Source organism: Stomoxys calcitrans, chromosome 5, assembly GCF_963082655.1.
Source record: "Stomoxys calcitrans chromosome 5, idStoCalc2.1, whole genome shotgun sequence".
NCBI lineage: Eukaryota > Metazoa > Arthropoda > Insecta > Diptera > Muscidae > Stomoxys > Stomoxys calcitrans.
Window position 1 is genome coordinate 150,371,501 of NC_081556.1, and position 27,452 is coordinate 150,398,952.

At 37.8% G+C, this 27,452-nt stretch overlaps 1 protein-coding gene across 3 annotated transcripts in view; it reads left to right on the forward strand.

Moving 5' to 3' along the window:
• LOC106081455 (uncharacterized) overlaps window positions 1–27,452 on the forward strand; it is a 205,530-nt gene that overhangs the window by 91,689 nt on the left and 86,389 nt on the right. The window lies entirely within an intron of this gene.

Sequence of the window (27,452 nt, forward strand, 5' to 3'; positions counted from 1 at the left end):
GTGGGGGAAAGACCAATACAGCGGCTAAAAATCATGACATAATCAAAAATTTAAAATTCCAAGTTCATGGTAGAATGCGAATCACAATCAGCATCAGCATCATCATCATTATCATCCTCACCGTTTATGAATACTTTAATATGCAAAAGTGAGGAATGGGAAATGCGAAAATGCAAAAAATGCTTAAGTTACCAAAACTTGCATTGCGAATAATAACCAGGCATCCATCATCATCTACTCATCACTCTAAGCTGTGGTGAACGTCAGAGCAGCCACAGAAAGTGAGGGAGAGAAAGAGTGAGATAGAGAGAGGGATAAGTTTGTGCATAACAAGAGGTTCAACAATGACAATGGCAATACGTGCAATCAACATTGCCGTAACAGCAATAAAAACAACAATGATGGAAAACAATAAAAACCGGATATAAGCTTCACAAACTATCGAACGGAAATTATAGCTGAGTTTACGTTTTCAGAGTTTACACTATACGAAAGAGAAGGCAAGGGAAAGAGAATGAGCTTAAGAATATAAAATGTAAAAAAAGAGTTGCCATTTTGATTATTTGTAGCAAATAAAACAAAATCAAATAAAAAAAATAAGCTAAACTAAACTAAAATAAAATAAAATAGAATAAAATAAAATAATATAAAATAAAATAATATAAAATAAAATAAAATAAAATAAAATAAAATAAAATAAAATAAAATAAAATGAAATTAAATAAAATAAGAAAAAAAATAAAAAAATAAAAAAAAGTAAAATAAAATAAAATAAAATAAAATAAAATAAAATAGAATAAAATAAAATAAAATAAAATAAAATAAAATAAAATAAAATAAAATAAAATAAAATAAAATAAAATAAAATTAAATTAAATAAGGAAAAAAAAAATAAAATAAAATAAGGAAAAGAAATAAAAAAAGTAAAATAAAATAAAATATAATAAAATAAAATAAACAAAAAAATAAAATAACAAAAAAAAATAATATAAAGTAAAATAAAATAAAACAAAATATAATAAAATAAAATAAAATAAAATAAAATAAAATAAAATAAAATAAAATATAATAAAATATAATAAAATAAAATAAAATAAAATAAAATAAAATAAAATAAAATAAAATAAAATAAAATAAAATAAAATAAAATAAAATAAAATAAAATAAAATAAAATAAAATAAAATAAAATAAAATAAAATAAAATAAACAAGAAGAAAATAAAATAAAGTAAATAAAATAAAATAAAATGAAATAAAATAAAATAAAATAAAATAAAATAAAATAAAATAAAATAAAATAAAATAAAATAAAATAAAATAAAATAAAATAAAATAAAATAAAATAAATTAAATTAAATTAAATTAAAATAAAATAAAATAAAATAAGATATCATCACATAACATAAAATAAAGTATAATGAAAGAAAATAGAATAGAATATGTAAAAGCGTGCTTAGTTCGGCTGGGCCTAATCTTATATACCCTCCACCATGGATAGCATTTGTCAAGTTCTTTGAATGACTTTTTCAATGTATGTATGAGCTAAATCAAGTTATTGACCGATATGGACCATACTTGTCATTGCTGTTAGAAGTCATGAGAAAATACCACCTACAAAATTTTAGTCAAATCGAGTAAAATTTACGCCCTCCAGTGGCTCAGAGTGTCAAATTGGGAGATCGGTTTATATGGCAGCTATATCAGGTTATCAACCGATTTAGACCATTCTTGGCACAGTTGTTGGAAGTCATACCAAAACGATGTGTGCAAAATTTCAACAATATTGGATAAGAAATGCGTCCTCTAGAAGCTCAAGAAGTCGAGACTCAAGATCGGTTTATATGGCAGCTATATCGAAACATGTACCGATTTGGCCCATGGCGGCTGTATGACGTTAAGGACTAATTTGGACCATACTTGGCACATTTGTTGAAAGTCATTCCTCAACGTTATGTGCAAAATTTCAACCAAATCGGATAAGAATTGCGCCATCTAAAAGCTCAAGAAGTCAAGACCCAAGGTCGGAACGCCATTCTCAGTTTGGTTAATGGAACAAATGTTCTGCCATAGCCACTTAAAGTAAGCAACTACTTTGAAATTCATAGAAAAAATTCCAGAAAACTATTTTGTCTACATATAATAATCGTCATAGAAATGATATTACATGAATAGTCGAAAAATGTTTTTCTAAAGAAATTATTCAAAATTTCATTACCAAGTACGAGTGGCAATACTGGCCCTGTATTGTCATATTTTTTTGCTTTACACCAGAGAAGAATCTCTGGTATCATTTCCTTTACTACCACCTCATAAATACACACATCCTAGTCTGTGTAGTCTGAGCACCTATACTGCAATAATTGTGGTTGCATCCTTGAGTTGCACAACTTTTTTTTTTCGCTCTTGTGGCGCAATTTCAAATTTCTGTGGTCCTTTTCAACTAACATTTAACATTGTGCCAAACTCATTTCAACAATTTCTCCTTTACATGTGGCCATGGGTGTGGGGTGTGTAGTTGTGTTCACTACCAAATGTTTGTGTGTGTGTGTGTGTGTGTGTGTGTTTGTGTGTTGCTTTACGATAACCTCTCGAGTCTTTGGCAATTATAATAGTTTCCATGAAATTGAAAAATTTCCTAAATAATGGTTCTTTGTTATTGAATTGAAATAAGCTCAACCAATGAAATGGGGGAAAATTTCATAAAGACCTGATAACGATGGCCAGTGACTGCTGGAAATTGGTTATGGGTTTAAAGTGATGGGCACTAAACTTTGTCTTCTTGAGTATAAATAATTCTTTTGTTGTTTGGTTTTTGTTATCTTAAATTGAAATTCTCTCTCCCCCACCCCCCCCATTCTCTGCCCTTATGTTAATCGATGACTTATTTAATCCTGGTCCACTTAAAAATTGAAATGTTAACAACAAAACGTGTATTATTTCATCATGGGAACCTTGGCATGTGTTTGCAATCAGTAAGCACTTCTCCTTAGGCACAATCACAATGCCTTAACAGAGTCAATCTTTAATTGTTCAAAAATATCGGATTTCATGTGAAGAAAAAAAAACGACAGCAACATTTCAAGGGGATTGAATTGGTATTGTTTTTGCTGCTATTGCTGATGATGTTGTTGTTGTTGTATTTGTTTTCGCTCCATTTGTGTTTTGGTATTTACCCAAATACTCGTATCTGCATGCTGAACGAGTACCACTTGGGGAATTCTTTCGATAGCTTAGCTTCAAGTTCCTCCTGTTTAACCTGCATTTGATTGTCAACAGCAGCGTCAGCTTTGCTATTTTGCAATCAGATGTTCTGGTAGATGGGGCAAAAAGGCTGTATGCTAGATGTCTCTGTGTGTGTGGGTTTGTTTGTAAGCGAGTGCTTTTGGGTACGTACACTTCAATTTCCTTTATCTTGTGCTCATGTTAGGTTCAGTACTTTTCCGGTTTTATCGTGTTTCCATTCGATTGCTTAGTTTGGCACAACGGATTGGAATGCTATACTCACATCTACATTAGGGTGTGCCAAAAAACAAAAGGTATTTTTTTTTGAAGCGCATATCCTTATTTATTCGATCCTAATACGAAGTATTAAAAGGATCGTTTTACGATAGCCCTTGCCTACGTGATGTTAAAAGTTTGATGTAGTATTCTCTAAGAAAAATTTGTCCACGCCGACTATATGAAAAATCCGCAATTACTTTTTGGGCAGGACAATACGTCAGCAAAGTACATATTTATATGGAATTTATGATTGAAACATCAAGTATACCCTGTACCCGGACTGTGAGAAAATGCACGGTTAGACTCAGAACTTCTTCCTGATTAGCCCCAAACATGTGCGTTTGTTCGTGTATCCTTTTTGAACTGAGCTTTTTTTTTGTAATCATGCTGGAGATCGAATAAGGTAACCAATTATCACGAAATTCGCCATATATCGGGTTTTAAGTCCAAAGACAAGCGCTATAAGTTTTGGCAAAAATCGGTTCTGATTTAGATATTATTTGAAATGAACTGGGGCAAACTTCTCACAAATCAATGAGTGCAGTCCGATTCAATTTTAAGCTCAACGATAAGAGACCTTCTTTTTATAGCCTAGTCCGAACGGCGTGTCGCAGTGTGACACCTCTTTGGGAAGAAGTTTTTAGATGTACCTCACAAATGTCGCCAGCATTACGAGGGAATAACCATCACTGAAAATTTTTCTGATGGTTCAGCCAGGATTCGAACCCAGGCGTTCAGCGTCATGCTAACCTCTGCTCTACGGAAATTGGGCATTATATGAAATGTTTTCCTCTAGTCGAACGTTAAACAGATATCCAAGCGCCTAGATCTTTTGCGCACCTTCTCAATCTCTGTCACCCAGATTCGAAAAGTCGCTCTCTACTTGCTCACTCCATCGGAGTTTTGGTCTTTCCCTTTTGCGTTTTCCTTCATGGTAGCCTAAAAAAACTTCTTTGCTGCGGCTTCTTCATCCATTCTGACAACATGACCTAGTCAACGCAATCTTTGTATTTTGATACGTTTAACTATGCTATCGTCGTCATACAGTTCGTTGTTCTTACGATGCACAGTGGGCCAAACGGCAAAAAATTGTAAATAAGTCTACAACTTTTTATCTGTTAATCTTAGCGGTACAGCGGGCCGAACTTTGGATACCCACCACCTCGGGTATATATGTAAACCCCCTTTCGTCACAATCCGATGAAAATTGGATAACTTATGCACCCAAATTCGGCACGGACATTGAGTGGTCTTATAAATATAACTCACTGTTGAATTTTGTATTTCAGATTTCAACAAAATCGGGTAATAAATAAAGCTTTAATGAACATCAGACCCTTAACCGGCATATCAGTCTATATGACACCTATAACTAAATACAGTCCTATTTGTACCATATTTGGGTCGGATGGCGGGTGGTCTAAAACTACTCACTGTTCCAAATTTCAGTGAAATTGGATAAAACACAATGCTTTTATGGGCTTCAGACCCTTTATCTGGAGATCGGTCTATATGGCAGCTATTTCTAAATGTAGTCCGATCTGAACCATATTTGGGTCCTATGTTGGGAGGCTTAAAACTGCACACTGTTCCAAATTTCAGCGAGATCGGATAAAAATAAAGCTTTTATGGGCTTCAGACCCCTTAACGGGAGATCGGTCTATATGGCAGCTATATCTAAATATAGTCCGATTTGAACCATATTTGGGTCCTAAGTTAGGAGGCTTAAAACTGCGCACTGTTCCAAATTTCAGCGAAATCGGATAAAAAATAAAGCTTTTATGGGCTTCAGACCCCTTAACGGGAGATCGGTCTATATGGCAGCTATATCTAAATATAGTCCGATCTGTACCATATTTAGGTCGAATGTTGAGAGGCCTAAAATTGCGCAATGTTCCAAATTTCAGCGAAATCGGATAAAAGATAAAGCTTTAATGGGCTTCAGACCCCTTAACGGGAGATCGGTCTATATGGCAGCTATATCTAAATATAGTCCGATTTGAACCATATTGGGGCCCTATGTTTGGAGGCTTAAAACTGCGCATTGTTCCATATTTCAGCGAAATCGGATAAAAAATAAAGCTTTTTTGGGCTTCAGACCCCTTAACGGGAGATCGGTCTATGTGGCAGCTATATCTATATCTAACAGATCGGAACCATATTTAGGTCAGATGTCAGGAGAGCTTAAAATACTCAGCAAAACCGGATGAAAAATGAAGTTATATGGGCTTCAAACCCTTTAACGGGAGATCGGTCTATGTGGCAGCTATATCTAAATATAGTCCGATCTTAACCATATTTGGGTCAGTTGTCGGGAAGCCTTAAACTACTCACTGTTTTAAATTTCAGCAAAATCGGATGAAAAATACAGTTTATGGGTATTAGGCCCTTTATCGGAAAATCGGTCTATATAGCAGCTATATCCAAATATGGTCCGATTTGACCCGTTCAAAAACACAACCAGCGTTCATCAAAAAGACGTATCTGTGCCAAATTTCAGCTCAATATCTCAATTTTTGAAGCTTATAGAGTGATAACAACAGACGGATGGACAGACACACTGACATCGTTAAATCGTCTTAGAATTTTACGACGATCCGAAATATATATACTTTGTAGGATCGGAAATGGATATTTCGATGTGTTGCAAACGGAATGACTAAATGAATATACCACCTATCCTACGGTGGTAGGTATAAAAAATTTATACAAAATAAATTTAGTTGAAGGGCACAGTTGTTGGAAGTCATAACAAACTACTTCTTGCTCAATTTTAGCCAAATCGGGAAAAAATTGTGACTTGTGCGGCTTCAAGAAGTCAAATCGGGAGATCGGTTTATATGGGAGCTATATCAGGTTATTGACCGAATCGGACCGTACTTGCCACAGTAGTTGCAAGTCTTAACGGGACACTACCTGCAAATTTTTAACCAAATCAGACAAAAATTGCGTTTTCCATGGGCTCAAGAGTTCAAATTGGAGATCGGTTTATATGGGAGCTATATCAGGTTATAGACCGATTTGAACCGCACTTAGCACAGTTGTTGGAAGTCATAACAAACCACTACTTGCTCAATTTTAGCCAAATCGGGCAAAAATTGTGACTTGTGCGGCTTCAAGAAGTCAAATCGGGAGATCGGCTTATATGGGAGCTATATCAGGTTATGGACCGAATCGGACCGTACTTGCCACAGTAGTTGCAAGTCTTAACAGAACACTACACGCAAAATTTCAGCCAAATCGCACAGAAATTGCTACTTCTAAGGTTTTACTTCTTTAATGTTCGGCCCGGCCGAAATTAATGCCTTTTTTACTTGTTTTTATTTTATTTTATTTTACTTTATTTTATTTTATTTTTATTTTATTATACCCTCCACCATAGGAAGGGGGTATACTGATTTCTTCATTCTGTTTGTAACGCCTCTAGAGTGCGCAATTCTTATCCGATTGGAATGAAATTTTGCACGACGTGTTTTGTTATGATATGCAATAACTGTGTGTGTGTAAGTATGGTTCAAATCGGTTCATAACCTGATATAGCTGCCATATAAACCGATCTTGGGTCTTGACCTCTTGAGCTTCTAGAGGGCGCAATTCTTATTCGATTGGAATCAAATTTTGCACGACGCGTTTTGATATCACTTCCAACAACTACGCTGAGTATGGTTTAAATCAGTCCATGTTTAGAAATAGCTGTCATATAAACCGGTCTGGGGTCTTGACTTCTTGAGCATCTAGAGGACGCAATTCTCGTCCGATTAAACTGAAATTTTGCACGTAGTGTTTTGGTATTACTTTCAACAACTGTGCTGTATGAGTCAAATCGGTTCATAAATTGGTATAGCTGTCATATAAACCGATCTTGGATCTTGATTTCTTGAGCCAATTGAACGCGCAATTCTCATCCGATTTGGCTGAAATTTTGCATGAGGTGTTTTGTTATGACTTGCACGACGCGTTTTGATATCACTTCCAACAACTACGCTGAGTATGGTTTAAATCAGTCCATGTTTAGAAATAGCTGTCATATAAACCGGTCTGGGGTCTTGACTTCTTGAGCATCTAGAGGACGCAATTCTCGTCCGATTAAACTGAAATTTTGCACGTAGTGTTTTGGTATTACTTTCAACAACTGTGCTGTATGAGTCAAATCGGTTCATAAATTGGTATAGCTGTCATATAAACCGATCTTGGATCTTGATTTCTTGAGCCAATTGAACGCGCAATTCTCATCCGATTTGGCTGAAATTTTGCATGAGGTGTTTTGTTATGACTTCCAATAACTGTGCTAAGTATGGCGTAAATCGAAATAGAACGTGATGTAGCTGCCATATAAACCGATCTGGGATCTCCACTTCTTGAACCTCTACAGGGCGCAATTCTCATCCCATTCTTATTCAATGTTCTATGTTTGTCTAAAAAGAGATACCGCGCATAGAATTCGACAAATGCGATCTGTGGTGGAGGGTGTATAAGATTATTTTTTTTTTATTTTTTTTTATTTTATTTTATTTTATTTTGTTTTGTTTTATTTTATTTTATTTTGTTTTTATTTTATTTTATTTTATTTTATTTTATTTTATTTTATTTTATTTTATTTTATTTTATTTTATTTTATTTTATTTTATTTTATTTTATTTTATTTCATTTTATTTTATTTTATTTTATTTTATTTCATTTTATTTTATTTTTTTATTTTTATTTTTATTTTATTTTTATTTTATTTTATTTTATTTTATTTTATTTTATTTTATTTTGTTTTTTATTTACTTTACATCGCATTTTTTGAAAGGCTTTAAAGTATATAAGTTGCCAAAACGTGTGTCTTGTGCAAATAGAATTTTCCACACATTCTGGTTAACGAGTTTATATTTCTGTTTTCGTCTCTTTTTGATGCTTATGAATTATATTTGCTTTGAAAATACTTGAAATTCTTAGAAAATTTTTATATTTTCTTTCTTTTTTTGATGTTGTTAAATATAAAATTTTCTCTTCTTACTTTTACAGCATCATAAACAAGCACATATGCATACAAAATATTGGCATTTTAAAAAATGAAAATGTGTAATCCAGACTATTTAAAGTATGGTGCTTGACAAGTGTGTGGAAAATATTGGGGGAAATTAAATAATTACTTAAGACACTTTAAAATGTCTTTTTGTTTGCACAAATCTGTGTTTAAGGGCGTAAAAAACTTTTTTAATTGTCGCTAACATAGGCAAGAATTTTTCATTAAAAATAAAGGGGAAAATGTGTACAAGTAAAGAGTTTCTTAATGGGTTGAAGAGTTGCCATAGCAAACAGGGATGATTGAAAAGATGTGTTGTATATTATTTATTATGAAATTTAAGGTACAATACCTAACTATGTTAGCTTAAGAATTGGTCAGATCGAAACTAATCTCTTTCTTCAATAAAAAACATGGCTTACTACTTTAAAGAAATTTCCTAGTCTCTGCCAAAACTCTTCAACAGTCCTGCCACTCAATTGCACTGCAACACTAAAAAGGAGGAATTATTCTCCTCAAGTGTCTTCCATGTGGCCCACTACCATACCAACCAGGTTTGGGCGGAGAAACACGTACTCAAACGGCATCGGAAATCGTGGCCAAACAGTACTATACCAAATTACTGGAAAAGGATAGGACGAGAGGGGCAACTTTTAAACTTTTGACAAGTGAAAAAGGATTGACATATACGGGAGACAAAACGGGAGTAACATTCTTACCAACTGACAACTCATAAAAAGAACATGTTCTGCAACTTCTTAACGGTTTCTCTCAATCTCCCTCTCCCTCTCTCTCTCTCTCTCACACACACTTGCTCTTTGCATTTAAAGAATTATAACAATAAAAGGGTTATAATGGAGAAAGATGAAAAGTGTATTATCATGGCTACATTAAGGTGGGTGCATGAATTTTCATATAAGATTGTAAAGAGATGAAAAACGTTATAGAGAAATAAAAAAAGTAAAATTACGATTTTGCTACCTGTTCTTCAAGATATTTTTCATAAATTCTGCTTAACACTGCAAATGAAGCAAATTTTTATACCCACTATCGAAGGATGGGGGTATATTCATTTTGTCATTCCATTTGCAACACATCGAAATATCCATTTCCGACCCTATAAAGTCTATATATATTCTTGATTAGCATAAAAATCTAAGCCGATCTAGCCATGTCCGTCCGGCTGTCTGTTGAAATCACGCTACAGTCTTTAAAAATAGAGATATTGAGCTGAAACTTTGCACAGATTCTTTTTTTTTTGACCATAAGCAGGTTAAGTTTGAAGATGGGCTATATCGGACGATATCTTCCTATAGCTCCCATATAGACCTATCCGCCGGTCTTAGGCCCATAAAAGCCACATTTGTTATGCGATTTTGCTGAAATTTGCGACAGTGAATTGTGTTAGGCCCTTTGATACCTTTCTTCAATTTCGTTCAGATCGGTCCAGATTTGGATATAGCTGCCATATAGACCGATCCGCTGATTTAGGGTCTTAGGCCCATAAAAGGCACATTTACTATCCGATTTTGCTGAAATTTGGGACAGTGAGTTAAGTTAAGACCTTCGATATAATTCAGCAATATGGTACAAATCGGTTCAGATTTGGATATACCTGTCATATAGACCGATCTCTCGATTTAAGGTTTTAAGCCCATAAAAGGCGCATATATTGGGTCAGTGAGTTGTGTTAGGCCCTCCGACATCTTTTTTGAATTTGGCCCAGATCGGTTCAGATTTTGATATAGCTGCAGTATATACCGATCTCTCGATTTAAAATTTTGAGCTTATAAAATACGCATTTATTGTCTGATTTTGCCAAATTTTGGGTCAGTGAGATCCGTTAGGCCCTACGACATCCTTCTTCAAGTTGGTCCAGATCAGTCCAGATTTGAATATAGCTGCCATATAGACCCTCGATTTAAGGTTTTGGGGCCCATAATAGGCGCATTTATAGTCCGATGTCGCCGAAACTTGGGACAGTGTGTTGTGCTGGGCCCTTCTAAAGTCTTCTTCCATTTGGCCCAGATCGGTCTAGATTTGGATACAGCTGTCATATAGACCGATCCGCCGATTTTGGGCTTGGGATCCATAAAAGACATATTTATTGTCCGATGTCGCCGAAATTTGGGACAGTGAGCCCTTCGATATACTTTTGCAATATGGCACAGATCGCTTCAGATTTGAATATAGCTGCCATATAGACCGATCCCTCGATTTAAGGTTTTGGGGCCATAAAAGGCGCATTTATTGTCCGATTTTGCCAAAATTTGGGTCAGTGAGGTTCGTTAGGCCCTACGACATCCTTCTTCAATTTGGTCCAGATCGCTTCAGATTTGAATATAGCTGCCATATAGACCGATCCCTCGATTTAAGGTTTCGGGGCCATAAAAGGCGCATTTATTGTCCGATGTCGCCGAGATTTGGGACAGTGAGTTGTTTTGGACCCTTCGATATTCTTCATCAATTTGGCCCAGATCTGTCCAGATTTGGATTTAACTGCCATATAGACCGATCCGCCGATTTAGGGTCTTAGGCCCATAAAAGTCACATTTATTATCCGATTTTGTGAAATATGGGACCGTGAGTTGTGTTAGGCCCTACGACATACTTCTGCAATATGGCACAGATCGGTTCAAATTTGGATATAGCTGTCATAAGGTTCCCTCAGCTGCCATTTCAAGCGCGTATAGTATACTATATTCTTGACTATAGGCAATAGGTGTTCGTTGAGCCAAAATCCTGCACTTCCCCCACAATTTCAGGAAAGTGCCACAATTGTTGCTCAACCGTCTATAACTCCTTATTTCTGCAAATCCTGGGTTTGTTCGCCTCTCCATGCGTCCAGCTCTACTATATCCTGGGGAACATTTTTTAAACCTGCCATCTTGGTGGTTTTGTAGGAAAAGCCTTTGGAGCTAATGGAAATTTTAAAATTTTTTTAAATTTGTTGTTTACTTTGACACTTAAATATAAATAATTTCTCTGATTGGTTGAATCAAATTTGGCAAAAAATTAAAATGTCGAATTGCTTTCTTGTAGCAATTCGCCAATGTTCCCGCTTTATTAAATTTGCCTTGCTCTGGCTAAAAATTTTTATTTCCCTATTCTCAAAAATGTTTACCAATATTAATGTTCTGGCAAACATACAACTAGAAATCTACTCCCTATGTGTGAGTTGATGCGTGTGTGTGTGTGTGTCGAATTTAATTAATGCTGCTAATTGTTTTTCTTGGCTAGAACCGTAATCACAAAAGATTTCAATTCATAAATTTTCCCTAAATTGACAGTTATGACACATGTTCTACTTTAATTATGGTTTTATTTCCCCATAAAAAAGTAAAGTGAAGAAAGAACAACTCTTCATTCGCCTTTGGCAATCATTCAATGTACTGCTTGAAGTTTATTAATGGGAAAAGTAAAACAAGTAAAAACGTGCTAAGTTCGGCCGGGCTGAAACTTAGGAAGCAGGCAAAAATTCTGGCTTCAAGTAGCAGTTGATGGCTAATCGGAAGTTGGGTTTATATACGAGTTTTATAAGATTAAAGATTGATTTGGACAAATCTAACAATGGATATTGGAAGTCATAACAAGGCACTACGTGCAATATTTCAGTCGGTCATACCGTTTGTAATAACTCGAAATATTGATCTGCCAACCCATAAGGCATATTTATTAGGTCCGCTTGATTTGTATGGATGAAAAAAACAAAAAAACAAGCAAAAAGGGGTACACACAACTCACTGTCCCAAATTTCGGCGACATCGGATAATAAATGCGCCTTTTATGGGCCTAAAACATTAAATCGTGAGGCCCAAAACCTTAAATCGAGGGATCGGTTTATATGGCAGTTATATACACATCTGGACCGATCTGGGCCAAATTGAAGAAGGATGTCGAAGGCCCTGACACAACTCACTGTCCCAAATTTTGATAAAATCGGACAATAAATGCGCCTTTTATGGCTCCAAAACCTTAAATCGAAAGATCGGTCTATATGGTAGCTATATCCAAATCTGGGCCGATCTGGGCTTAATTAAAGAAGGATCTGGCCCAAATTAAAGAAGAATATTGAAGAGCCCAACGGAACTCACTGTCCCAAATTTTGGCAAAATCTGACAATAAATGCGCCCTTTATGGGCCCAAGACCTTAAATCAGCGGATCGGTCTATATGGCAGCTATATCCAAATCTGGACCGATCGGGGCCAAATTGTATAAGAATGTCGAGAAGCCTAACACACCTCACTGTCCCAAATTTTAGAAAAATCGTATAATAAATGTGACTTTTATGGGCCTAAAACCTTAAATCGAGAGATCGGCCTATATGGGGGCTATATCTAGATATAGTCCGATATAGCCCTTCTCCGAACTTAACCTGTCTATGGACAAAAGAAGTAAAAGCGTACTAAGTTCGGCCGGGCCGAATCTTGGGAACCCACCACCATGGATTCTGCTACAATATGGGAGCTTTATCTAGTTATAGACCGATTTGAGCCGTACTTGGCACAGTTGTTGAGACACATAAAATAAAATTTCAGCCAAATCGGATAAAAATCGCGGCTTGTAAGGGCTCAAGAAGTCAAATCGGGTGATTGGTTTATATGGGAGCTTTATCATGTTCTTGACCGATTTGGACCGTACTTGGCACAGTTGTTGAAAGTCGTAACAAAACAAAATTTCAGCCAATGTGGACAAAAATTGAGGCTTCCAGGGGTTCAAGAAATCAAATCGGGAGATCGGTTTGTAAAGGAGCTATATCAGGTTATAGACAAATTCAAACCTTATTTGGCTGAGTTGTAAAGAGTCATAACAGAATACCATGTGCAAAATTTCAGCCAAATCGGATGAAAAATAAGGCTTCCAGGGGCTCAAGAAGTCAAATCGGGAGATCGGTTTGAAAAGGAGCTATATTAGGTTATAGACCGATTTGAACGGTACTAAGTACAGTTGTTGGAAGTCATAACAGAACAATATGTGCAAAATTTCAGCCAAATCGGACAAAAATTGCGGCTTCCAGGGGCTCAAGAAGTCAAATCGGGAGATCGGTTTATATGGGAGCTATATCTATATCTGAACCGATATGGCCCATTTACAATCCCCAATGACCTACATCAATATTAAGTATCTGTGCGAAATTTCAGGAAGTTAGTTTTAAGCGTTCGACCGCTATCAAGATTTCAACAGGCGAACATGGCTAGATCGAATTTCCCAGATCTATATTTCGAGATGTTACAAACGGAATGACTAGATTAGTATACCTCCATCCTATGGTGGTGGGTATTAAAATAATCGACCCGGCCTAATATATATTATTAATCGTCTGGACATTTTAAGTCGATCTAGCCATGTCCGTCCATCCTTCCGCCTGTGGAAATCGTGATAACCGTCAAACGCATAAAGCTAGACGCTTGAAATTGTTCACAAATACATCTCTTTGATGTGGTTTCGTTGGAGATTGCAAATTAGCTACATCGGTTCAGATTTGGATATAGCTCCCATATTAACTGATCTCCCGATGTGACATATGTAGCCTTCGCAATTTTTATCCGATTTGGCTGAAATTTTGCATGTTGTGTCTCGGTCTATAGACCTGATATAGCTCCCATATAAACCGATCTCCCGATTTGACTTCTTGAGCCTTTGCAAGCCGCAATTTTTGTCCGATTTGGTCTTAAATTTTTCATGTAGTGTTCTGTTACATCTTTCAACAACTGTGTCAAGTACGGGTGAAATCGGTCTATAACCTAGCATTGCGCCCATATAACCCGATCTCTCGATTTGACGTATTGAGCCCGTGCAGTCTCTAATTTTTGCCCGATATGGCTAAAATGTTGCATGTAGAGTTCTGACATGACGATCTCCCGATTTCAGGTCTGGATCACCTGGACGACACAATTTTTGCCCTATTTGGCTAAAAATTAGCACGTTGTGTTCTGTTAGGACTTCGAGCAACTGAAACAAGTATGGTCCAAATAGGTGTTTTACCTGATGTAGCTGCCATATAAACCGATCTCCTGATTTGACATCTTGAGCATATGGAAGCCGCACTTTTTGCTTGATTTGGCTAAAATTTTGCATGTAGTGTTCTGTTACAGCTTTCAATAACTGTGCCAAGTACGGTTGAAATCGGTCTATAACCTGAAATAGCTCCCATATAAACCGATCTCTCCATTTCAGAGGACTTACAGCAACTGTAATTGTATGTATGGTCCATATAGGTCTTTCACCTGCTCCCATATAAACCGATCTCTCGAATATCCTTGTTCAGTCTCTTGCATTCTTTTTTGCCCGGTTTGGCAGAAATTTGGTCAATTTGTGTCAACTATACAAACAATCTATGGTGGAGGCTTTCAAAGATTCGGCGGGGCCGAACTTAGCATGGTTTTTATTTTTTGCAATTTTTTCCATTCCTTATTCCTCATTCGTTAATTTTCAAGGAAACTCAATGTTAAACCCAAGACATATTAGTTTTGAATTTGTGAGAAATTTTTTGCTGCCCCTACTCTTTTTGAAATTGTTTTTAAATTAGAATGAAGCAAAAACTGTTGAAAACATTCAATCAATCTCCTGTGAGGGTGTGATTAAAATAGTGATGAGAGTCTTGGACGAGAATAGATGTCTTATTTCAGGGACACGCCATACACTTCCAGCTTCGAAGTGTGTGTTCACCCTGACTGAATACTCAAATGTATGGCAGAAATGGCGAAACAAATTGTTTATTTTCTCTTTTGTTTTTGTTCTTTCCTGGAAACTGTTAATCACGATAGCATTAGCAAGTGACAAAATATAAAAACAAACTTCAGGCCGAGAATACGTTGTACGTTGTAGCCACCCACAAATAGTCGTCAACACACTCACACCTACTTTCGCAAAGACTTGGTCACACAAAACTTTGTTGGTCGCCAGCTTAGCATGCTGCTGACTGACCCTCCCTCCAGGGATCTGGCATATTGGGTCGGTCCTGCCCTAACACATGAAAACGAGAGTGAGGTTAGGGGGGGCTGCCAAGAAATGAAATTCTTAATTTTCTTTCAGAGTGTCCCTTTTTTTTAATGATAGATAGAATGGCATCAAGGAATAAAGAACGAAAAAAAAATATAAAACGACTATGGCTCAGGAAAAAAACAGACAACTTTACGCATTACAAATAAAACAAAGAATGAATGAGAAAAATAACAGTTTCCCAATAAAACTCAAGAGACAAGACAGGCAGCGATGAATGGTGAATGGCGGCGAATGGCATATCCCATAAAATATTTAAGCTGCCACTTACTTGTCCATGATGTTGGAAGTGTGCTTTGTGATAGAATGTAAAGAATGAATATTTGCACTTTGGATGAGGGCTTCTTCTTCTTCAAGTGGGACACTATGACACTTTGTCTATCTGTAGGTGATAAGGCTAAGGAGGCTATCAGAAAATACAAACAGTGACGAGGAGAGAAGAAATTTACTTTATATAAAAAAAAAAACGAAAATGAGGATGACTTTTAAAATAGCATCGCGAAAAATCGCTTAACAAAAAACAAATTAAAAAAAAAGTAAAAATAAATAAAATAAAATAAAAAAAAATAAAAAAAATTAAATAAAATAAAATAAAATAAAATAAAATAAAATAAAATAAAATAAAATAAAATAAAATTAAATTAAATTAAATTAAATTAAATTAAATTAAATTAAATTAAATTAAATTAAATTAAATTAAATTAAATTAAATTAAATTAAATTAAATTAAATAAAATAAAATAAAATAAAATAAAATAAAATAAAATAAAATAAAATAAAATAAAATAAAATAAAATAAAATAAAATAAAATAAAATAAAATAAAATAAAATAAAATAAAATAAAATGAAATAAAATAAAATAAAAAAAAATAAAAAAATAATAAAATAAAATAAAGTAAAATAAATAAAAATATACTTCGATATGAATTTGTATGGCAGATTCGTTATCTACTCCTGCATACTTTTCATTTGATACCCATATTGTCCTTATCGGCCTGCTTTTGATTTTGGGTGGTGTTTTGGGAGAAATCGTTGTACAAAGTTTTGGGAAGATTGGTCAATAAATGCGCTTGCAGTGGCTCTAGGAGTGAAAATCGGGCATATCTACATCTGAGTCGATTTCTATGTAATGTCGAGAATCAAGAGAAAGTCCTTCCCGCCAAATTTCTGGAGAATCGGTGGACAAATGACCATTTTATTGCTGTATTACTGCAAATCGGACGAATATATATATGGGAGCTATATCCAAATTTGAACAGATTTTTATGGAATTAACCGGTAATATTGAAAGTCATAAGAAAATCCTTCCTGCCAAATTTCAAGAGAATCCGACAACAAATGACCGTTTTATTGCATTATTACTGCAAATCGGACGAACATATATATGGGAGCAATATCCAAATCTGAACCGATTTTTTCTAATTTCAATAGGCTTCGTCTCTAGTCCGAAAAACATGGCTATACCTAATTTGAAGACGATCGGATGAAAACTGCGACCTGTAGTTTGTACACAAATTAAGACGGACAGACAGATGGATAGACAGACGGACATAGTTAAATCGAATCATAAAGTGATTCTATGTCGATCGGTATACTTATCAATGGGTCTGTCTCTCTTTATTCTGGGTGTTACAAATAAATGCACTGAATTATAATACCCTGTACCGCAATAGTGGTGTAGGGTATAAAGAAAAAGTAAGCTGCTTATATATAAAAATCAATTTGTATTTGTTTGTTTGTTTGTGTGTTCCTTATAGACTCAGAAACGGCTAAACCGATTTTCTTAAATTTTCACTGATGGTGCATAATGATTCCGTGGTGAAAATAGGGTATTACATTTTTTGATATCTGAAGGGGGAGCGGACCCTCCCCCTTACCCTAATTTTCAGAAAAGCCAGTTCACGGAGATGGGTGATGCGATTCAAATTGTGTGTGCTCTCTTATGGTAACTTACAAACAATAATTTGGCATCCAAATTTCGGAAAGGGTACTTAGGGGGGGCGCCCCACTCCAAAACCTACCAAATATACATATACACCAATCACGACAATATGGAACTCAAATGAAAGGTATTTAAGATTAGAAAACGTATCTGATATCCAATTGTCGGACCAAGTGTTTGGAGGACCACCCCAACCCCCAAAACACCCCTAATTGGGACATATTTACCGACCATGGCAATATGGGACTCAAATGAAAGGTATTTGCGAGTAAAATACGAATCTAATATCCAAATGTGGGTATGGGGGGTCCACCCCTTTTCCCAAAACACCTCCCAAAAAGAACTTATTTACTGACCATGGCAATATGGGGCTGAAATAAAAGGTATTTGAGTGTAGAATACGAATCTGATATCTAGATGTGGGACCAAGTGTTTGAGGGGCCGCCCATCTCCGAGAACATCCCAAAAAGAAGACAAATTTACGACCATAGCAAGGTGGGGCTCAAATGAAAGGTCTTTGGTAAAGCACGAATCTGATATCAATGTTCGAGAAAAGTGTCTATGGGGCCACCCCCCACCAAAACACCACCTAAACAGGAAATGTTTGCTGACCATTGCTTTTTTAGAGTAGAACACGAGTCTGATATATATTTTCAAAGCCAAATCATTGAGTGGCCGGCCCATCCACCAAAACACTCTCCCAACCGGTCATGTTTGATTAAAGTTCATTCTAAGTTTTATTAAAAATGCATTTACTTTCTTTTAAAAAATCCGCAATTACTTTTTTGGCAACCTAATATAAGAAAATAGAGCATATATTCATGCTTAGTGTTTGGTGGACCACCCCACTCCCCGAAATTCCCCTAAATCGGGCATATTTACTGATCTTGTCAAAGAGGGGCTTAAATGAAAGGTAATGGGGGGAAGAGCAATTTTTCGGGGTCTACCCCTTTCCCAAAATACCCCAAAAATAGCTATTTTTACTGACCATTGCAATATGGGGCTCAAATAAAGGCATTTGGGAGTAGAATACTAATTTGATATCCAAATGTAGGACCATGTATGTAGGGCATCAGCCCTTCCCCAAAATACCCTTCAAAGGGTAAAAATTTTTCGCCAATATGTGGCTCAAATGAAAGGTGTTTGAGATTAGAAAACAAATTTGATAACCAATTTTGGGACCATGTGTTTGGGGGACGCCTCATTCTGTAAACTCCCCCTCAAAGCCAATGGCAATATGGGGTTTAAAATTGTATTTGAGAGAAGAGCACGATGCTGATGTTTTTTTTTAGGGCCAAGTGTCTGGGGGACCACCTCACCCCCCGAAAATACCCCTAATCAGACATCATGAGAATATCGGGCTGAAAAAAAGTTTTTCAAAAATGGAGTACACCATACATCCAAGCTTAAATTCGTGGACCAATAAAAACGAAATGGTATTCAGATAAAGGCACATTTATTGTTAAACTGTAAAGCTTGAAATTTTTAAATTTGAAAAAATAGAAACATACTCAATAAGCTAAAATTTGTCAAATGTTGATACTTTGCTCACAAACTGAACCAGTGTTCATACGTCATTTAAATATCCTTACAAACAACAACAAAAAAAAAAGAAATCTTGATGGCAAAAAGTGGTCAATTTAGCCAATAAACATGTACGACGTCATTGGCGAGCCTAGAATTTCTTGGCTGCCTTGTCTCTGTCAAATTCACAGGGACAAACACAAATAGGCGCTTACACCTAATGCACACTATCGCCATTATACGCACCAACTTGTCTAAGACACATCGTTTTTTTAAGCTTTCGTTTGCTTTTAATGTATGCATGTGTGTGTGTGTGTGTGTGTTGGTGTATGAATGTTTGTGTATTTTACTCTCAAGGAAAACATTTGTTTTTGACACTCAAGCAAATGCGTTGTGTGTTGCTTAACAAATACAAACACGTTAACTTTGCTGCTATGCTTAAGGATGCCGTTGGTGCTACTGTGTGTGGGTTTTTAGCTTCAATGATTTTTTTTTATCATGGTTTTCAATTTGTGTTATCATTGGATATGCTGCTGCTTCTGCTGGTCATAGTGAGGTTGCTGGTTTTTTTTTCTCTTTAGCTAAAGTAGTTTGGGATGGAGGTTTGGAACATCATGAATGCAAAAATATTTGTGGAACATTTTTCACAGACACTTTTTCGTCCTTAAACTGACAGTTAAGCTTAGATTGTGTCGAGTGCCGCGCGTGGCACTGCCTGCTTGGTATTTGTAGAGCTCGTCTATGGATGTGTGCGTAACTTGGTATGGCATCGAACGCATCGCAGGGTACCGCATCTACTGGCACGTTGATGATTTGAGCGCTCGGTTATCTTTCGCCGAGCTTGGCTGGCCAGTGAGTGAGGTTTTTGGCATTCTGCATTTGCCGCTGTTGTCTGTCGGTGGGCTTGAGCTCTTACCCTCTCTGTTTCGGGGCGGCCATGTATTTTGGCTGTTTACTCCTAAGCTGTCATTTAGAATTCATGTCATGTTCGTTCTACGAGGGGCTATTCAATTGCTCTCACAAAATGGAATATTTTTTCGTTTTGCCTTTTTTCGCTTATTTTTTTTTCTTTGAAAGGCCTTATTAAATATTTATAAAAGTATACAAATTGTATTATGGGTCAGAAACCAACTGCCATATATGTAGGAGAGATAGGCAAAAGGAAAAAGTATGAGAGAGAGACAAATATGCTGCTGCTGCTGCTGCAAGAGGGATATCTTAAACTAAATGGGAAATTGTCTAGAAATTTCAGGCATTGCCTTGGACTTTTATCCTCTCACATATTGACAGTTTAGTTGGAAGATTTTCCTGCCTGTCATGATGAAAAATTACAGCAGGACATCACAACTAAGGTGACACCAAATGTATGTTAATGTGGATAAGAAAAACGAAACAAAAATGTGTAACACTAAATCCCGTTTTGTGTCACAATTTGCCAAAGAGTTGGGTTAAACATTTTGCAAAGGTTAATACATTTTCATGGAATATGTCATTTATTAATGCGAGAAAAGTGGGGGGAGGGAACCTCCCCTTTACCCCAAAAGTACTACCTAAAAATAAAAGGGGACCGATCGGGAAAATAAAGGATTCAATTGAAAGGCATTCAAGAGTAGAGTACGAATTTCATAATAAAAGTAGGGTCCAAGTACCTGGGAGGCCGCCTCAGCCCCAAAACCCTTTAAAATAGGTTTATTTGACAATCCTGACAATATGGGACTCAAATGAAAGGTATTCGGGAGTAAAATACGTATATGGTCAGGAATTAGGAATAGGCTTTATAATTTATTGAAAATGGAAGGGGGAGGACCCTCCACCATTACCCCAAAAACACCGCCCAAAATCAAAAGAGGACCGATAAGGACAATACGGGTATCAAATGAAAAGTATGCGGGAGTAGATAACGAATGTGGCATAAAAATTCATGTCAAAGTATAGGGGTCGGGGTGATCCCCTCCCAAAAAAATCGCCCAAAATGGGCACATTAGCCAATCACGGATATATGGAACTCGGTTTGTTTGTTCCGTATAGACTGAAAAATGCCAGAACCGATTTTCTCGAAATGTTCGCATATTTCGTATGTTGGTCTGGAAGGAAACATAGGCTATATAATTTTTCGGTATCGGAAGGGGGACGGACCCTCCCCCTTATGCCAAAAACACGACTCAAAATCAAAAGTGGACCCATCGGGACAATATAGGTATCAAATGAAAGGTATTGGAGAGTAGAATACGAATATGGTATTAAAATATGAGTCCAAGTTTCCATCGGGCCGTCTCAACCCCAAAACTTCCCCAAACAGACATATTGGACGTTCATTTCAATATGGGGCTTAAGTGAAAGGTGTTTATTCCGGAGTAGATTTCGAATCTGGCATACAAAATCAGATCGAAGTATAGGGGATGGGGTGACCCCCTCCCAAAAAAATCGCTCAAAATGGGCACATTAGCCAATCACGGATATATGGAGCTCGGTTTGTTTGATCCGTATAGACTGAAAAATGGCAGAACCGATTTTCTCGAAATTTTCGCATATTTCGTATGTTGGTATCGGAAGGGGGACGGACCCTCCCCCTTATGCCAAAAACACAAACCAAAATCAAAAGTGGACCGATCGGGACAATGTAGGTATCAAATGAAAGATATTGGAGAGTAGAATAAGAATATGGTATTAAAATATGAGCCCAAGTACCCGTCTCAATCCCAAAACTTCCCCAAACAGACATATTGGACGTTCATTTCAATATGGGACTCAAATGAGAGTTATTCCGGAGCCATACAAAATCAGATCGAAGTATAGGGGGTCACGCCACTTCTCAAAAACGCCATTAGACCCATTACGACTATATCATACTTGACTGAACCGATTTTCTTAAAATTTTCATAGATTGTGTACGTTTGTCTGGAAGGAAACGGGTTGAGGCGGACCTTCCCCCTAACCTCAAAAACATCACCCATATCCGAAAGTGGTCCGATGAGCACAATAAGGGTATCATATGAAAGGTATTGAAGACCAAAAAACGAATATGGTATTAAAAAATTGGGTCCAAGTAGCCAGCGGCCCAACCCCTCCCCCCAACCCCAAAACTCCTCTAAACAAATATATTCGAAGTTCATGTCAATATGGGACTCAAATGAAAAGTATTAGGCAGTAGATTACAAATATGGCATAAAATATTAGGTCCAAGTAATGGAAGGTCCCCCCACCCAAAATACTCCACATGGGTATACTAGCCGACCATGGCTATATGGGACTCAAATGAAAGGTATTAGGGAGTAGATTACGAACATGACATTAAAATTTGCGTTCAAGTCTAGGTGGCGTTTTCCTCCCAAAAATACGTCGAATAGGTTGATTGATCCATTATGGCAATATGGGACTCAAATGAAAGGTATTTGAGAGTAGAAATCTAATTTGATATCCAATTTTGGAGCCAAGTGCTTTGGGGTGCGCCTTAAAGCACCCCCTAAACTGAACTTCATCAGTGCAAAGTGCCGGTAGCCGCCCCAACCCCAAAATACCCCCCAAACGGTTCATATTTATCGGCCATGCCAATATGGGGCTTAAATTAAAGGGATTTGGAAGTGCAGCACGAGTCGAAATGTCTGAGGTGCCATCCCTCCCCTTATGCGAAACATTACCCCAAGGAAAAACATTACCACCAGGACCACCATTACCAAGTGCTTTCCACCATTACCAAGTGCTTTCCGATTCAAGTTTAAACTCAATGATAAGGGACCTTTTTTATAGCCAATTCTAAACGGCGTTCCGCAATGTGACACCTTTTTGGAGAAAATTTTTAAATGACCATGCATGGCATTGTACCTCTCAAATGTCGCCAACATTAAGAGGGAATAAACACCGCTTTGTTCAATGTTCTCGCCAGGATTCGAACGCGTTCAGCGTCATAGGCTACAATGGCACGAATTCGATATACGCATTCAGGGCGAAGTGTCCCCATCCTAAAAAGATATTAGAGATTTAAGGAAGGCGTAGCAGAGCGGGGGTTTTCGGGGGTGAGGTGGTCTGCCAGACACTTGGCCCTGAAAATATATCAGCATCGTGCTCTTATTTCAAATACCATTTATTTAAACTCCATATTGACATTGGTTTAGGGGAGTTGAGGAGTCCCCCAACCTCATGACCCTAAAATAGGTTATCAAATTCGTTTTTTAATCTCAAATACCTTTCATATGAGACACATATTGGCATGGTCGAAAAATGTTTTGCCTTTGGGGGGTGTTTTGGTTAGTCGGTTTATATGCAAGAAATTGGAGAGTGTCCAGGGAGGACTCCTTTTCGGACCATATATATCTTCTTCGATCTGATGTTGTCTGTGGGTACCGACCCACCATACAGGAACCCCAGAAAGACCAACTGGAATCACTATGCGGAGAGCGTTGAAGCAAAGATTCGTTTACTGATAGTAAGGAGCATGAAGTGGCAGCAAATCTGCTGACAGGAATCAGGTTGAGTGGTTACAAGGAGAACTGCCCACTGACATATCAGGGTAAGAGATAGCAACCTGTTTGTTGGAACAGGGACTTGAGTCTCCTCTAGATAGACTACGAGAAGGCTCTATAACAGGGCAAACAAAACCAAGCTTCGTGTGATCTGACACCTGTACAGGGAGTCCCTAAACAAGTACAAGAGCGAGGTGAAATCTTCCAAGAGGGCCTTATCGGTCTGTTTTTCCCAGTCGATAGAGGGAGGGGATGAGTCCTCCAGGTTCCTCAGATTTGCTCTTTAATGATTCGAAAACTCTTGGAAGCATTCTAAGAGATGGTGCTTGAGCTACTGGCTGCAACGCACTTGCCTGGGTGCTCGGACGTGGCCGGAGGGTCAATTAACCCAAATGGTATCTATATTTCTCGGTCACAGCACTGTGTCGGGTAACTGTCCGAAGTTGAGAACATTATAAACTCGGCGATGACAGTCTGGGCCATGACAGTTTGGGCTGTAAATTCGTTAGAACCCTACAAGTTAATGTGACAGGATGGCGTACTGCCTGCTATGCTGCAAAGGGCGGGACCAATTGTCAAACATCTCCTTGGGATGATTTCTAGGAACTGGGCTTTGGTGGACTATGCACCAACTGGTAGGCTGGAAGGTTATGTTTATTTTTATCCCGAAAGCCACCGCTGAAAATTTTTATGATATTCTCGCCAGGATTCGAACCCAGGCGTTCAGTGTCATAGGCGGACATGCTAACCTCTGCGCCACGGTGGCCTTCTCTACCCAAGGACTACAAGCTAAAAAGTCTCTCATCTTTTATTTTGAATACTTTGGAGAGACTAATAGACATATGTATTAGGGACCGTCTCAGCCCTTAACTCTCACTGGTATGCGGCTATCAGCTTGCGTATACTAAGGATCGGTCGGTTGACAGTGTCCTTCATGATGTGGCTAGCTACAAGGAGAGTACTTGACGGCCTTATTGGATATACATTGCAAATTACAGTTGCAAATTTGCCCATGAACATTCCATTTAGGAACAGGGGCAAACTTCTCACATATCAATGAGTGCTGTCCGAGATTCAAGTTTAAGCTCAACGATAAGGGACCTCCTTCTAAAAGCCGAGTCTGAACGGCGTGCCGCTAAGTGAAACCTCTTTGGAGAGAGAGGCGCTACGGTGGCCTCCCTTGGACATAAAAGGGGCTTTTAATAACGGGAATTTGGGAGTACATTCATGGCGCCCTCGTGGACATGAAGGTCCCCCTATTCAGGTAAATTGAGTTGATACAATAATGAAAGGCCGGATTATGAATGCACATCGATAAGGAAGATTGTGACCAGAGGAACTCCTCAAGGATGGTCTTATCTCCTCTATTGTGGCTTTTGGTGATCCATGAGATTCTGAGGTCTTTCGAGAGGGAGCGGTTGAAGATCGTTGCCTACGACACGACCATTACAAACCTCGTTCAGGAGACTTTGAGAAAGCTCTCCGTATGGGCGAGGACCAAAGATCTTAGCATACATACCAGATAGACTGAGCTTGTCCTTTTCACAAGGAGGAGAAAACTGGGTGTTTTTCAAGGACCTGTTCTGTATGGACTGGAGCTACCGCTCTCTGCGCAGGCTTAGTAATTGTGCGTGATTCTTGACCAGAATCTAAGTAGAAGAAGAAACATTGTAGAAAGGGTCAAAAGGGGACTGAAAGCGCTCTACTCCTGCTGCAACTCGATAGGAAGGAGTTGGGGGCTAAGGCCGGGGACGTTGTACTCGATGTTTATGGTGTTCGTTTGGCCAATTCTCACCTATAATTGTCTTTTGCGGCACAAAGCTCTGGACAACTGTGCCCTTCACAGAATGATGGAGAAGGTCAGGGTACCACGACATGGCTAATTTCTAGAGCATGGAAAAGTGCCCCTAGAGAAGCGCTGAACTATATTCTCGATCTAAAGCCTTAACACCTATATGTTGGCCATTTTTCTGTTCTCATTATATACCAGGGAAGTCCTTCCACGTTGATGGTTTGGAAGTCGTTTCTCGCAAAAAGTTATATGTTGGGGGTTGGGGGCACTCCGCTCTTCCCGGGACCCTCTGTATACATGGGCGGGTCTTAATTGGATGGGGCATTTGCCCAAGAGTCTTCATAGAATTCCTTGGAATCAGGGAATCGTATAGACTTCTGGACGGCTGCAGTGCTTTTCAGGTGGAGGTATTCGCGATTCTGAAGCAACTGAAGATAATTATGATGCGGCAGCTGCGGCCCGATAAAACTGTCACGATATACGTGGACAGTCAGGCGGAGCTGAAGGCTCTGGCGTTGGGCAGCGTGTAGTCAAAACTGGTTAGAAGATGCAAAAAGTTTCTTCGAACCTTAGCATCAAAGGCCATCAATTTGTGGTAGGGCTCGAAGAAGCCGATGCACAGTGTTGCCAAATCGAAAAATTTTGAAAAATAATGCGGAACGGATAGAGATATATACGCTTAACTTAACATAGTCAATATTGAGATGTTTTCCAATAAATATGCAAAATTTGGGTACCCTAAGGGGTCCAGAGGCTGCACAATGAAACTTGAAAGTTGGTCACCTCGAGCTGGTCAACTTTTGAATTGCTTGCCAAACTGTCAATCAGCTAGATGCTTGTTTTTAATTTCGTATAGATATCTCTATGCATTCAAAAATTCCAAAATTATTTCCAAGATTTTTCGATTGGGCAACACTGTGCGACGCTGATTGCCGCAGATCTTGCTATGATATCAGTGAGACCTTAGATGTGCTAGCTTCTTGGTTGGATGGACGCCTTCTACGAAGACTGCGCGATTAAGGCTTGGGCTGGTGCTGCTGGTTATAGGGTGTGAAAGGGCCTGTGGCCGAGTATTTCGCGAAACAAGACGTTGCTTATCCTGGGGCTGAAAGAGCATGACTTAGGACCGATAATAGGAGTTCTGACTGGCCATTGCAATGTTAGGTCTTTGACGTAGCGCTGGGCGCACGGAGAGGCAGACTTCTGCAGGATGTGCGACGAAGAGGAGGAGTTGGAGACGGTCGAGCACCGGGCTACGAGCCTGGATTCCCTTTAGGCTCGTAGCCCTCTTGTCGTTGTTGTGTTTTGTGGAAGCCTGAATTAGCTGACTGAATCTGAGTTTTTATACCCTACACCACCACTGCGGTACAAGGTATTAGAAAGAGAGGAGCTCTAGACCCTTTGATAAGCACCCATCAGCTTAGAATCACTTCCTGATTCGATTTAGCTATTCAAGGTACTGGTTGCATGAGCTGCTCTATATAACGCACCAATATGTGTGCGTAGTTTCAACGAAATCAGATCAGTTTTAGATATAGCTACCATATATATCTTTCACCCGATATGTCCTATTAAGGCTATAAAAGCTAAAATTTCGGTCCGATCTATACAATTCTTTGCACGAGCTGCTCTATATGGCGTCCCAATATGTGTGCTTAGTTTCAACGAAATCAGATCAGATTTAGATATAGCTCACATATATATCTTTCACCCGATATGGCCATTTGTGACTTTAGAAGTCAAAATTTTGGTCCGATATTTACTTTATTTCCTATGGGGTCATAAGCGGATATGCTTATCTCTGCGCTACGGTGGCCTAGGGCTCCGGATGAAGCGGCTAATGGCCGAGGTTGCTAGTCGCGTGCCCTCCATACGCGAGCTATATCAGGTTATACACCAATTTAGATGATACTTTTTGACTTTGTTGAAAGTTTTAACAGAACACCGTGTGAAAAATTGCAGCCCAATCAGATAACAATTAAGGCTTCTTGGGGGTAAAGATTTCAAATCGGGATATAGGTTTATATGGAAGCTATATCAAGCTATTCGCCTTGTTGCGATTGTTGAAAGTCTTAAAAGAACACTATATGCAGAATTACAGGCCAAACGAATAACGAATAAAAAATTTGTCAACGCCGACTATATGAAAAATCCGCAATTACTTTTTGGGCAATCCAATATATCAGGTTGAACACCGATTTGAACCATAATTGGCACTATT